Source organism: Galendromus occidentalis, unplaced genomic scaffold (assembly GCF_000255335.2).
Source record: "Galendromus occidentalis unplaced genomic scaffold, Mocc_1.1 scf7180000077155, whole genome shotgun sequence".
Classification (NCBI taxonomy): domain Eukaryota; kingdom Metazoa; phylum Arthropoda; class Arachnida; order Mesostigmata; family Phytoseiidae; genus Galendromus; species Galendromus occidentalis.
This window is the reverse complement of record NW_003805143.1, coordinates 1-14,412: the sequence shown is the minus strand read 5'-3', so window position 1 is coordinate 14,412 and position 14,412 is coordinate 1. Positions and strand designations below refer to the sequence as shown.

Here is a 14,412-nt window from a genome sequence, read left to right as displayed (position 1 = left end):
GATTTGCTGAGAAATCGCTCCTGAAACAGGGTCTCGTGCCTATATTTGCATATAGCACACGAGAAGATCAATAAATACCACTACCATGACAATCGCACGGAAAAAAAACGCTGAGAATCTCTGAGTACCTAACGGCGAGAGGGGGGGGGGAGAGAACGGCGGGGCAATCAGTAGCATTCGATTAGAATCCAAGTGATCCCCACGCCGAGGAACGCGACGTGAGTCCGCGTCATTCCGACCCCGACTCCGATTGTGTCTCGTCCGTCTCTCCCCTGGAGACCCTCAGCGAAGTCCGTATGGTCATATAACCCCCCGATAAATGTCCGAATATTTGGGGTCCGGAGTTTCAGTCAGGGCTCAGGAGATCAATCGATGAAAGCTCCTCTAGAACTAACCGATTAGCCTTGAATCCAACCCCTGGCGCGAGAGGAACCCTCCCGGATTCGAGGAGCTTATATCCAAATTGGAAAGCCTCCCATGTTTTCTTAAGAGAATCGTTGCGTTTATTTAGGCTTGCGTCGACTCCACGAAGTCCAAGCGCGAAACCTGTTGCACGCACAATGAAAAGAGTCTGCTTTAGTCGACTTAGTAGACCTAGTCACTGGGGCAACTGTCAAGATGTTGACTCCTGGAGTGCGGGGCTTGCCGATAGCAGGGAACGGTTAGTTCCTTCTTGGGCCTTGCCTCCACGTGAAGTGATGTCTCGCACGCCGCCGTCGGCACGCCCGCTCGATCCTCTGAAGGAGAGACCTCGCGACAACACCTGACTGACGTCACGGCATTTTCAAACCTCGACAGCCCCCCAGCTCTATTGAATACAAGTATTATCTCTACGGATTTCTCCGAACTGTCATTGACCTATAAGTATGGGAGTATTACTTCCAAATAACTTCGCTCTCTGAGAGTCGGTGGTTGACAGACCGAGTGACTGACGTCACCCGCCATCAGCTGTGTGCGACGTCAGGCGTATCGGGAGCGCCGCCTAGCGGCCTCTTTCGGAACTGTTCAGCCCCGATCTCTGCCTCCCTGAGGCGCCGACTGGAAGTGTACGTAACAAAACCTCCCGCCACCGAAGGCGTTGAGTGACCTCAGATTTCACGAACGGCTTGGGCGATGGATTTTGCCGAAATGCCGAAGACATCGAGAAGAACGGAAGGCGGTCCCGACCGGGGAATACCGCGCACGCAGAGATGTCGCAACTTGGGTCCTGAAGCCTGGCTCAGGAAGTGGGCGACGGCGTCCCCGATGCCGCCCTGTTCGTAGTGATCTTCAACAACGATGACATTGTTGCCTCACTCTGTCACGTTCTGCAAGATCGCGGTGCCGTCGATGGGCTTCACCGAGAAGATGTCACAAACTCGGATGTTCACACCCTCTTTGGCGAGAGTCTCGGCCGCCGCCAAAGCCTCGTGGAGAGTCACTCCAGCTCCGATCACGAGCGCTCTGTCGGAAGAGGACTTCCTCACGATTTTGACCTTCCCAGCCTCGAAAAGTCCATCGTTCGGGTAGAGGATCGTCGTCGCAGGTCTATAGGTTCTGACGAAAACAATGCCGTGGTAGTTGGCGGCGAGTTCGCAAGCACGTTCAGTAGACACCGCGTCGGACGGGTAGAAAACTAGCCATCCCGGGATCAATCGGAACATGGCGATGTCTTCGAGAGCCATCTGGGAAGGTCCGTCCTCCCCGATCGAGATCCCGGCATGAGAGCCGACGCATTTGACGTTCGCTTGGGAGATCGCTTCCATACGCAGTTGATCGGAGGCACGCGTGAAGAAAGCGGCAAACGTCGACACGCAAGGTACCGGAGGTTTTCGGGTGCCGCACCCGACCGCAACACATGCGGGAGAATCGTCTTTCTGTATCGGATCGACCTGGATTTGAAAGATGGGCTACGCGACGGGCAACGAGACCATCTTGGCTCGGGCCGTTCAGAGAGAAAACGCCATCGCCCCGACGAGATTTTGTTCCGCGATAAAACATTCGATGAAGCGATCTGGATGAGCTTATCGGCGTAAGTTGAGTTCTTCGTCTCGGCGTCGAGAGCGATGACTCGGGTTGACCCCTCGCCGAGCTTGGCAACCGCGGTTCCGAAGGCGAGACGTGTGGCGACTAGGCCTTCCAGCGGATCGGATCCGCAAGATCCGCATGATTTTCGCGGATCTGGATCCGCAAGATCTGCAGGATTTTTACGGATCCGCAGGATCCGCACGAGTTTGTTCCACGAATTCCACGAGTGTGGGGAAAAACCATCGTACATACGTAGTAGTCGGGAGGAAAACGACCATTAATCGCGTTTCTCCGATAGAGGAAGCAGGTAACGCGAGTCATGAATTTCCCATTTCGGTTCGGAACCTCTTGTCTCAAAACTGAGGGCTTGTTCCCTCACTCATTTCCCGCCGACATGACGGCTCTGCACGTCGGACTTCGCTGCGACTTATCACCGGGATCCGGTCGATAGCAGCCGAGAGACAACTGTTCATACCTCATGCGCAAGCGTTCTTATTCCGCGGTTCGTGACCTGGACTGCTCCCTGCGAACAAGTTTGTAGAGCCTAAAATTATCGAGAATAAACTGCAGCCCTCCTGCCGGGACGAGCCCGTACATCCATTTCTGTTGTTCTCCTTGTATTTAGATGGAGCGTTCCTCATCATGGAGGACTTCAAGGTAGCGACGGATCAGAAGAGCTGGGTTTGGAAACATTTCTTGAAGAGTTCCAAAAGCGGAAAATGCATGAAATGCTTCGGGGTAGGCTCCGCATAAATATCATAAACATATGGAGATCAGCAGCGAATCCGCAGAGAACTGTACATAAGTTGTACACATGTATACGTATTTTTTTCTGGATCCGGTTGGGTGCGGATCTTATCCGCGGATCCGAGCCTAACGGATCCGCGGATCCGGGATCTGCGGATCTCAAATTTCACGGATCTTTGGAAGGCCTAGTGGCGACCTTCTCCCCGAGGCTGTACGCTGGAGGTTTCGAGAGGGAGATGGCACTGGTTACCGTGGCGGGGGCCAAGATCGAAGGCGCTTTCATAGGGACTTTCGAGGGTCGCTTGTTCGACATTTTTCCTTCGATGGCTACGAAACGGGAAACACTCCAAAATTAGAGAAAGTAAATCTACGGTAAAAGTCTGCGGAGGAGCTCCTGCTCGATAACCTCTGCGTCCAGACATCGGAGTCAGAGATCGCTCACCTCGAACGGCGGCTGCGGCCTTGTCTCCCAGCGGCTCCCCGTGCCAGTTCTCCTGGTCCTCGATTCCGGGAATTCTTCTTCCCTTGGAGGTTTTCAGGATAATCGCCGTCGGCTTGCCCGTGGTCGCTCGAGCCTCGGCGAAAGCAGCCTTCAGAGCCTTGACGCAGTGCCCATCGACCACGATCGAATGTAAGCCGAAAGCCCATCGAACTCCGCAAGTAAGATTTGATTCTTCGCTCACAGCGCGCCCGTGACACACTTTTCACGGGAAAAGCGAGAACCATTTTGAAATACATGACGAGCTCATCGAAGCCGGCTCTGAGCGGAAGCAAGAATTCCAGGCATTCTACTGTCGTTCCGAACTTCCGTCCTTTCAAGAGGTCTCTGACAACCACTAGCTGTCCGATTACCTTCTCTACATCCACACGGCAGCGACTGAATTTTCGGAAGAAGAGACTAACGCTGTTTTCACCTAGGAAGTCATCACGACGGGGGTCTGAGCTTTGTAGGAGCTCGAGAATATTGTCCTTCCCGATCAGCCTCCTCTCGATTTCAGCCGAAAATCGATCTATGATACCATATAAAGCGATTCTGTAGTTATAATAGGCCGAACCCGGCGATTCTTCCCTCGATCCGACAGACAACAGAGTCCTGCAGGTGTCTCGATGAAATTCTCCGTCGTTCAAGCTCGGGTTCGCCGTCTTTCGGCAAATCCACGGACGCTGCCCGAGCGGCGTGCTCGGCCTCATCCCACAAAAGATCGAAGGCCTCTTCGGATCTCATCGAGCTTAAAGAAACAATGGTGGCTCGCGAGAGTTCTGCAGCTCTGGTGAATTCTATTTTCGATGATTGCAAGTACTCCGATAAAGAATTCACGATGCCGAGAACTCGATCCAGAATCACCAGCATCAGAACAAATCCGAACGATTTGACGCCAGCGAGGAATCCCCTGCACAGGATGGCTTCATCAGCCTTCCCGATCTTCACGATCTCTTGGAGGGCTAGAATAATGGCTCGGAGTCTCTTCTTAAAGTAGTGTACCCCCTTTCTCTTGCTAAACCAGCGAGTATCGCATGATTGCGACATTTTGAGAACTTCGTGGTGCAGCTCTCCTTGAGCCTTCTCGAAATATTGTGCCCCCGGGCTGAATTGCTCTGAAAGGCGTGAATTGATTGCAATAGGCCGAGCAGTTCTCGAGCTGCAGGGATTGATGAGCATACTGAGCGATACACTCCCCCAGATCGAGCCCGCATCGTCCCAGTAGCTCAAGGATGCCATTCGAGATCGCTTGCGCGTTGAATTCCTTCAAGTGCGGGAAGCCGATGAATCTCTCGGCGACTTCAGATCCACGAGCGTATCGCAGGCAAACACTGAGTTGCTCTGAACCTCCGTTGTCACGGGTTTCGTCTGCCATTATTGCAAAGCATGGAGTTTCTCCTAGCTCTGCTCGGATCATTTGAAGAGCGAGGTTGCAAGTAATCTCGAGCAGCTCATTTTGGATTGAGTGATGCGTGTACTGAGCGTTGCTCGGAAGTCGAGATGCGTCTGTGACCATCTCGGGACATTTCTTCTTGAGAAGGGCGAGTATTTCGATGAGGTTCCCCCTGTTTCTGGAGTCCGATTCCTCTCTATGGCCTCTGATCGCGATGTCCTGTCTCGCGCATAGGAGAAGAGCTTCTGCATGAGAAGACGGCACACTCCGATGCCGTAACATGTCCTCCTTGCTCTGCGAAACTACTCGAGACGACACTGATCCGTTTTTTTCGAGGACAAATAAGCCGAATATTTCTCCGCCGAGGAACAGTGCTCAGAAATACCGTGATACTTCCAAAAAGTTCCCGAGCATTCAACCAGTCCGAGTATCCGGTGACGAAGCTCGAAGAGTTGTTCTTCGAGAAATGCCTGTATACAAAGCAGAATGCGGCGTCCTCCAACCGCGAGTATTCCAGAAGTGGGAAATGCTCATACCAGGAACAATTGAAGCCACGTCTCTGAGAACCTAGGATTTTTCTCGGGGAATCGTCCTTTGGCTGAATGGGCGTGCCATCGGGATTGCTGCTGATGTCAAGCAGGGTGGATACCTCCGGGAAATCGACGAAGCCAGACCGTATAGCAGTTAACCGTATGAGCAGTTGTCTCTCAGCTGCTATCGACCGGATCCCGGTCATAAGTCGCAGCGAAGTCCGACGTGCAGAGCCGTCGGTTACAGCCCATTTCATACCTCAAGCGCAAGCGTTCTTATTCCGCAGTTCGTGATCTGGACTGCTCCCCGCGAACAAGTTTGCAGAGCCTAAAATTATCGAGAATGAACTGCAGCCCTCCTGCCGGGACGAGCCCGTACATCCCTTTTTGTTGTTCACCTTGTATTTAGACGGAGCATTCCTTATCATGGAGGACTTCAAGGTAGCGACGGATCAGAAGAGCTGGGTTTGGAAACATTTCTTGAAGAGTTCCAAAAGCGGAAAATGCACGGAATGCTTCAGGGTAGGCTCCGCATAAATATCATAAACATATGGAGTTCAGCAGCGAATCCGCAGAGAACTGTACATAAGTTGTACACATGTATACGTATTTTTTTCTGGATCCGGTTTGGTGCGGATCTTATCCGCGGATCCGAGCCCAACGGATCCGCGGATCCGGGATCTGCGGATCTCAAATTTCACGGATCTTTGGAAGGCCTAGTTGGCATTTAGTACTTAGTACCGTCGCTAGAGGTGATGTAGGCACGCAATTTCTCTGATGATTTCATAAGAGCGGTAGTCGTGTTCTCGAGATTCCTCTCTTCAGTGCAGCATGCGTCGAACCACTCGATTAACTGGCAGAGGTCATCCATCACGAGGTGCGCGCTCACATCGGTCCTCTCGTACTTTCTCAGTGAAGCCATGAGATGCGGCGCGTACTCCCTGAGTTGATCCAACTGGGAAGCCACCTCGGCGCTGTTACAAAGGGCGATAATTTGAGACATCTTCGAACTCGCGTTGTGATGTAGCTCTCGATTGAAGAAATCCGAGTATTCTCGCAGACGACCCGCGTGATAAAGAACGGCATTGAACCAACTGTTCCATCTCGTGAGGACTGTAACGGGGGGGGAGTTTTTCTGGTTTGCCGTTTTCCGCTAGGAATTGTTTGAAGCGTGTTTTCCGGGCCGAACATGCTGTGAAAGCCTTCTTGATGCAGCTGACCAGTTTGTTCACTTCTGGGAACGACGAAACCCACACTTCGCATGTCAAGTTGAGGATATGGGCTGTGCAGGTGACGTGAACTCCGTTAAGGAGGACGGCTTGCAGGGAGCACTTCCAGGCTTTGTTCATGTATGCCGCATTATCGGTTACGAGTGCGCTCACTTTCGATAAGGGAACATCGTATTTGAACAGGACCCGCAGGATGGCCTCGCTGACGGTTTTGTAATTCGTGCGTTCCAGAATGACGCATTCCATCAGGAAAGCTTCGAGGCTGTAGGCTTTCCCCTCACAGCTAGGGATTGCCAGCACATTCAATACATAGCGGTCTTAAATGTCTGTCGTTTCATCACAGACGATGGCTACACTTTCTCGCTCCGCCAGGAAGTTTTTCAATTTGGTCACATGAACCTCATATACTCTTGGTAGGTAGCTCCGCCTGAGTTGGCTTGCCGTCGGAATCGTCCCCGGGACGTCCGAATGGGACTGCAGGAAGAGTCGCAATGCTTGATTGTCGAGCGCGTGCAAGGGAACATTTGCCCCTGCAAAAGCTCCGACGAGGCCATAGAGGAAAAGCTGCCTCGCTCTCTTCTGTTATCTCTTCCTCGAAAAAATGGCTATCGACAGTCCTCTTCTCGCTTGCTCTCTCGAGATCTTCTCTTCTCCGTCGATGAGAAACACTCTTGAGGTGTTTCAACCAGCTACGTTTCCGAGTATGATCCACAATCACGTCGCAAGCTCTGCAGAATAGTTTCCCGTCTTCAACCCGGAACGAACCATCTTCGAACTGCCTGGCGCGGTCTGCGGGGGTCACCAGGGTGGACGTTTTCGAGATACTCATTCCTGCGGCAATTCCTGTTCACGCACGGGAGAATCGAGCAGAGTATCGGCCCATCACCTTAGTGTTCACGATCATTTTGTGCCAAGTGTGAGTTAGTCGATGACATTCACTTTCAGAAGCCGATACATGCTCGAAAAGCCGAGGTGTTGCGGAATGAGGCTCACATTTGGGAATCCCAACTCGACATTCATCGCGCGTACCTATATGTCTTGCGAACGAGTTGACGATTTGAGAGTTCCTTTGTATCGCTCCGGAATGAATATCTTTCGTAAATCACCCCGTGAAAATGCCGTGAATATACCGTGAAAATGCCGTGTTTTTTCACGGCCGCGACGAAGGTCACGGCGTGAGCCGCGACTGATTTCACGGTTTTTGACGCGGGAAATTCACGGTAATCCCGCGACCGATTTCCAGCCGTCTTTCTCGTGACCTCGAGAAATTCAACCCGGCATGATCGACAGCAGCAGTCTGAACGGAAAAGGGTACAGCCGAATAACGTGGGGATTTCGGCTACGAGCTGTTTTGGAAAACTGACTATATAGGGCGATAGGTCTCGGTTAGTGGAAGACTTTTTTACGAGTCTCCCAAAAATCGACGCGGCTTGTTTCGAGGAATCGGCCAATATTCGGAAAGCTTAAAATGCGATTTCCTCGGAAACGGTCAGAGCTAGAGGGTCGTGCTTGGTGTCGTTGGAAAGCTGACGAAAAATGCCACAATTTTGGCCCGGTCTCATTTTTCTCAGTACTTTTTATCATCATTTTTCTCCGAGATTGAATTTTCTTCGAGCTCCCAGACACCGAAGATCCTCGTGAACATGAATGACATTTTGTCACAAATAAACCTCGGATACCCATGTACGCGCACACCAAGTTTCATCGAAATCGGAATCGTCCAAATAGGTTCATTCGCGAACACTTCATTCCCTACCACTGATTTCCATGGTTTTTCGGAAAACGCCCATTGCCGCTCCCAATCTCTATTCCCTGGTCTGACTCTGACCCAGGATCTCGCGGCACACATTTGAATCTCCCCGCGCATCGAGCAGACGCTGCGCGCCCTCCTTGGCACTACACTTCGATCGAATTGACCGGCCGGAATTTTTATTTTTGACCAGCAGGGGACTTCATCCGGAAGCGATGATCGCGGCTTCGCTTGGATCGAGGACTCCTTCCATAAGGCAGCCCGCTCGCGAGACTACAGGGCAGTAATTCAACGCATGGGCATATCCGAGTTGGCATTCAAATTGGTCGAGAACTGGCTCGGCGGGCGAAGACAACAGTTCAAGCGAGGTGCGACTTCCTGAGAAGCCTCAGAGGCAACATGTGGAGTTCCACAGGGAGGAAGTCCCTACGAAATGCGGACATTATCGATACGGATCCCGCTAGACGCGCTGTTTTTGAAAAAAATTCTCCATGTAGAAACTCACTCTGTGCGATCTCGACTTCGAGCACGGCCTAATACGGGCGGGTGCCCCATCCGTTTCTTGGCTGCTTATAACTAGTCCCATCGGAGGCAACCGCAGTCACGCGACCGCCTTCGCCGTAAAACATCCCCCTGATTCGCGGGAAATATAATGAGACTACAGCCGGCCGTCTTTTCGGCTTCCGGTGCCTTCAGAGGACATTTTCTCGGAGTCGGGCAAGAGAGACCCATCAACTTTCCTTACGGAAACTCCGTAAGGAATATTTTGTCGGCAACAGGGATCGAACACACGCCACCTCCCGAACGAGCAGCGTCGCTGCGGCATTTTGCGAAGTGAAACGTACGTTTGCACGAGAAGTGACAAACGCGCTAACCACTCGACCACCCGTCGCGTCGGTTCAGAAAGACCCATCGGCGAGAACAGACGCGATTGCGGCGGTTCGTCGCGCCACCGGAGCCACCACAGTCGAAGCAAAGCGTACCTTAGTACCACATAGTGCCACATGAGAAGACTTTTTTGACAATCACTGGGCGGGGGGGCATTGGATGAGAAAGAAAATATCAACTTGCACAGCGGGGGATCATTCTGCAACCGCCAAGTTACATGTGCGCCGGAGTTAGCGAGGAGAACGAGCCGAAAAACGGCTCACAAACGAAGCGCTTGCGCTTTTATTCTATCGGGGGGATAGGGGGGATTACGATGATACTTAGGAGCATGAGATAGACCCCGGATCAGTCTGCGTCACTATCTTCCTTGATAACAGGAACGATAGCTCCATCCCGGAACAGCGACTCAAGAATCTCCGCAGGTCTGAGGATTCGGGAGAGATATCGCGCATAAGATAGATAATACACGACAGAAGCTACGAGGGAGCAGCAACCGACTCTACTGTCCGAGCGCCATTAGCACACTCGCAGTAATGTCGCTTGATTCCCGCATAACCTAGCGTGTCGGGCTCTTAATCGATATAACACCTGTAGCTATTGCTCCTCACATGACTCGACCGAACCTCTACTTTGAGGATGTTGCTCTGGTCCCGGTGAAACTTTAGGTTGATCGTGTTGTCATCGTTCAGCAATCTACGGTAGCACGTATCCGACCCTGCTGGCCCCGATTCAAATACCTCAAAACAGGGCCATCAGGCTCGTTCACGCTGCTGGTTATCGTGCACACGTTGCTCCGCTGATGCGAGTGATCAATACGAGAGGACTCGACGAACTATACTCGATATCTGTCATTCTGCTTGTCTACACTCGACTCAATGAATTCGCTCGACCCCACCATAAGACCCGTGCATGGAGGCACGGCAAACTATTGGCCCTCAGTGGAAAGATTGGTATCTATCGCCACACACCGAAGCACAAGTTCATCGAATTATTCAACGATTTACCAGCCGAAGTTGCCAGCTACATTGAAAATCCCTGCGTCACTTCTAAGAAGTTCCTTACAAATCTACTCAAAGCTCATTTCGTTACCGATCCCAATACGTCATAGTCTGTACCTCATGAATCTCCCCCGAAACCCATTCCTCAACTCGAATGCCACTGAACGCTCACTTCCGTAACACAGGTCAGTTGACCTATCACGGAGTGTCATTAATTGTATCATCCGTTGTAATAAACGAATCAGTTCACGTAAAAAAAAAAAAAGACTCAGCCAGATGAGACACAGATTGGGAGAGCTGGTAGGTTCCAGTGAATAGGATCTTGAGATCCTTCTCTGTCGGTATCGGGAAGTCAGAAATCGAGTCAGAGGTAACGGTCGACTATGACCGCCTCATTCTGTTCCATCCATTTTGTACAGCTTCTTGACCCAATGAATTCGGGACTTGTAGCATCTGCTGCATGCGTGCCAGAACCTCATCGAACATACCCTAATCGGATAAGAGGCGCTTCCCGAAACGGTTGTTCAAATAACAAGCGATCCTTGTTAGAACTCCAATCCTCGGGAGCAGATCATTGTCAACTCGATGATCCAGGAGTCTGTATTTCTGTTTGATTATACCGTGTACAGCTTCTACCGCCCATCGAATTTTCGTCACGAATCGAGATGCGTTGGCCTCATCCGTGGGCAATTGTTTGCGCTGACCTGAGGCTGGCATATAGACAGTGAGACCCAGCTCCTCTAGCTGAGTCTTCACATCCCGGAAGCCTTGATCCGCGAAACACATGTCACCCGCTCTCAAGAAACCGCCTAGACCAGTCGGGTCCCGCATAGCGTCCGCCATGATTTTGGCATCGTTGACATTCGCATTGTGGGGTCCCAGCATGTCGATGATGTATCCAGTGGTTGTACAAATGGTAAACGGTTTACAAAGTGGCGCTTTCTTCTGTATTGAGTACGATTTTCTCTGGCACGAGTTGTTTGCGCTTTTACCGTGACGAATATACGTTCCATCAAATATCAGAGCCAAAGAATCTCTTGCTCCAAAGAGCTGTCTGACGAACTCTGATCTCTCATTCTGGATCAAGTCCTCTCGCGCCCGAGCTGAGAAGTCAAGTCAAGTCAATCAAGTCCTCTCTCTAGCCAAGAGCGGGGTTCCGGAGTCCTCATCGTCTAGCCAAGAGCGGGGTTCCGGAATAGGGAGCCCAACTCGCCCTACTTCGGGATGGGGTGAACTCCAAATCCGAACGAGGAGAGCGCGCAGCGTCTGCTCGATGCGCGGGAAGATTCAAATGTGTCCCGCGAGATCCTGGGTCAGAGTCAGACCAAGGAATATAGATTGGGAGCTGCAATGGGCGTTTCCCGAAAAACCATGGAAATCAGTGGTAGGGAATGAAAAGTTCGCGAATGAGCCTATTTGGACTATTCCGATTTCGATGAGATGAAACTTGGTGTGCGCGTACATGGGTATCCGAGGTTTATTTGTGACAAAATTTCATTCATGTTCACGAGGATCTTCGGTGTCTGGGAGCTCGAAGAAAATTCAATTTCGGAACAATGGTGATAAAATGTACTGAGAAAAATGGGACCGAACTAGAATTGTGGCATTTTTCGACAGCTTTCCAACGACACCAAGCACGACCCTCTAAATCTGAACGTTTCCGAGGAAATCGCTTTTTAAGATTTTCGAACTTTGGCCGATTTCTCGAAACAAGCCGCGTCGATTTTTGGGAGACTCGTAAAAAAGTCTTCCACTAACCGAGACCTATCGCCCTATATAGTCAGTTTTCCCAAACAGCTCGTAGCCGAAATCCCCACGTCATTCGGCTGTACCCTTTTTGGGAAGCTAAGCTTCCTGATTTCAGAGGTATGGGAAGCTATAGCTTACAAAGCTCCCCGCTGGCGCCGCCACCGTACACGTCCATCTGGTGCTGGAGGCAGGTGGCTTCGCTCTGACCGAGAAGATTGATGTCGAAGACAGCGACCAGGTTGTCAAGTTTATAGTGCTGAGCGAAATTCATCGCTCCCCAAATTGAGCCCTCCGCGGCTTCACCGCCTCCCATAATGCAGTAGACGCGGTAGTCCAGCTTGTCGAAGTGCTTTGCGGTGTACGCCATACCGGCCGCACAACTTACAATTAGACCTTGTCCGAGAGATCCGGTTGCCACATCAACGAACTCTAATTTCGGCGTTGGATGACTCCCGAGGTCGCTGTCGATGTTCCGGAGATCCATGAGCCGTTCCTCGGGAAAGAGACCGGCAACTGCCCAAGCCGCGTAGAGGATCGGAGCTGCGTGACCCTTCGATACACCAGTCGGTCCGAAGGAGCGTTCTTGGGATCGCTGAGTGCGTGTTCCATCTTGTCGAAGAACAAAAGTGACAAATGTGAAACACGACAATCTCAGAGGAATAGCAAGTCTTCCAAAGAAGCGAACACTGAAAAGATTGCGATCGGTCACTGATATCGAACAGAATTTCCCAAATGTGGTTTGCAAAACAAAATACCCGCCACAAGTTAAATTTTCCAGTGCGCCGTTTAAGCTTGTTTCTGATGTACCGATACGGTTAATGGTTAATGGTTAATGGTTTATTGTGATCTAGATTGAGGTGTATATCTGTTTGTTTGTATATACATAGTCAATCAGCCTTTCATATCAGGCGCGAAATTCAGCAGATCGTTGTTTGTCCCAGTCCTCCAGGATTCTTTTTGTCCTTCTTACTTCGGTTGCATTGTTTGCTTCTTCGTGGAGTCCGAGACGGCACAGGAGTTCTTCTCCCGTGTGGTAGATGTCGTTGCATTCGAAGATGACGTGTTCCATCGTCTCTTCGTAGATGCCACACCTGGGACAGGTTTTGTCGATTCCGGGGTACATCTTGTGGGCTCTGGTTGGCAACATGTTGGCTCTGGCCAAAGCTAGGAGGGCGCTTCCCTTACTGTTATCGTAGGTGAAGCTAGTTACACCTCGAGTCTTCTTTCCCATGGCGTAGGTACTGAGGCTCGTCTTGAGGAGCATGTTGTCTCTCCACATCGCCTCTTGGGTCTCTCGTATCCTCTCTTTGATCCTTTTGTTGAAGATATTCGAGAGCGGGCGTCCTTCTACATCGAATTGGAGACTGATGTCTGAGCACTTGTATTTTGCTCGAAGTCGTTCGGTCTCCTGGTACGCCTTGGTTTTCTTCAGAGTGAGCTCCATCATTCTCAAGATCGCTTTCGGCCATCTATTTTCAGGCATCGATCTCACTCTTTCGAAGTATCTTAGTTTGCTCTGGGCATCTCTTGCTTCGAAGGATGACCATCCAAGTTCGCCTTCGACGAACTCGTTCGATACTCTCGATCCTGGAATTCCTAGTGCCCACTTCCCTGCTTTCCGCTGGGCTCTATCCAGGGTGTCCCTCAAATTGGCGCTCCTCACCAAGACCGAGTTGGCATAGGTGAGTTTCGGGACGGCGGTTGCTTTCCACTGCACTCTAGTGATCTCGAATCGGTTGAAACCCCAGAGAGACGTAGCATGCATTGCATGCAGGGCGGAATTCGCCCCTTTCGCCCAGGCTTCCTCTTGTGCATTGAGGTAGTTCCTGGAGTCGGATAGGGTTATCCCCAGGTACTTGTAGTTTTTTGCAACTGGGATGGTTTGGCCTTGTATGGTCAATGTTTTCTTCCTACCCACTTCGTGGGGCGAGTAGATCACGACGGCACTCTTCTCTGGATTGAATAGGAGTTTATTCCGGTTTCCATATTCTGTGGTGACCTCCAGGAGTTTCGCCATGTCGTTGTGGTTCCTCGCCATCAGGACGAGGTCGTCGGCAAAGAGTAGGCCGGGGATGTCGAAGTGTGTTTTTCTCTCGTATCCCACGTCCATCTCGCTGTTCTGACCTGGAATCCGACTCCGTGGTTCTGGAGTTTGGTCTCAAGGTCCCAAATGTATAGCATAAACAGGACACACGACATCGGGCATCCTTGTCGGAGTCCCTGGTTCGTTTCTATCCATCTCGAGGTGTTCTCGTTGAAGGATATGTGGGCTCTGTTGTGTGTATACAGTTTCTGTACGACCTCCAGCAGCCCTGCTTCCATGTCAATGGTCCGGAGCTTTTCCCATAGTATCAACCTATCTACACGGTCGTACGCCGCCGTGCAGTCCAGGAAGACACAGATTAGTCCTGTTTTGTCTAATCGCGATAGCTCAATGGCTGAGGTCAGGATGAATATGTTGTCGTCCCCTCTTCTGCCCGTGCGGAATCCGTTTTGCATCTCGCCCAGGATTTTTCTCTCCTCCATCCAGGTTTGCATCCTCTTCACGATTATTTTCGTGAATATCCGATACAGGATTGATGAGATAGTTATTGGTCGATAGCTTTCAAGTACTCCCGGTTTCGAGTTGGCTTTCTCCAG

The 14,412-nt window shown here is 51.1% G+C and overlaps 1 pseudogene; it reads right to left on the bottom strand.

Moving 5' to 3' along the window:
• Positions 1-1,088: 1,088 nt before the first annotated feature.
• On the bottom strand, positions 1,089-12,399 carry LOC100902207 (transketolase-like; annotated as a pseudogene).
• Positions 12,400-14,412: the final 2,013 nt, after the last annotated feature.